This window comes from Halyomorpha halys, unplaced genomic scaffold, assembly GCF_000696795.3.
Source record: "Halyomorpha halys isolate HHAL.00 unplaced genomic scaffold, Hhal_1.1 Scaffold22.1, whole genome shotgun sequence".
Taxonomy (NCBI): domain Eukaryota; kingdom Metazoa; phylum Arthropoda; class Insecta; order Hemiptera; family Pentatomidae; genus Halyomorpha; species Halyomorpha halys.
The window spans coordinates 1752656-1753449 of NW_027104816.1; positions in this window are offsets into that span (position 1 = coordinate 1752656).

Genomic DNA, 794 nt, shown 5'->3' on the forward strand with positions numbered 1-794 from the left:
TTGTTGAATAATACATAATTTATAAATAAATATTATTTACATATTTTTTAAAATATTTCACAATTTATTAGCACATATTTATGTACATATTTCGGATTTTTTAGCACATAAAAATCCTATCCCTACTTATAACATTTTTCATTTATCACATCATAAATACCCCTTACATACCCTTTATAATGCCTAACTCCTTATTTTTTTAAAACTACAACTATTTTCTTGTATCTTTCTAAGCCCCATGGGTGCCTGGGGTTGATATGATGAAGGATTAATATCCATTTTAGTCTCAAAACATTTTATTTTTCTTATAAGTCCGACGTTTCGGCCAATCCGGCCATCCTCAGGGACAATCTACTACATACATTTTTTGCAGCAACTACGTAAAATTCAAGATAACGCAAGAAACTTAAAGGTGAAATTTATCATTTATCATAGTGCGTAAAAATTCTATATCTTTATCTTTGAACACAAATTAAAAGCAGTGGCAATAATAAATTTTCACACAGAATTACATCAAGAAATTCTCAGAAAGAGGAAGGGTCTTATTCCTGTGGCATTTTCCTTGAATTTGTTTGTTTATTCCTCAATCCATTTCTCTGTTTCCCCCCTTCCCATGGTCCTTTCTCATCTTAGTCTAGTGTCACTCTCCTAGTTTAATTACAATTACTAATTAATGTCTTGTTATTCAAGCTATGTTTACTCTAAGTACATTTTTTTGTACATATTTTAACATAATTTCTTTAAAATATTATTCATATAATATATAATAAATACATATTTATGTTACTTTTTTT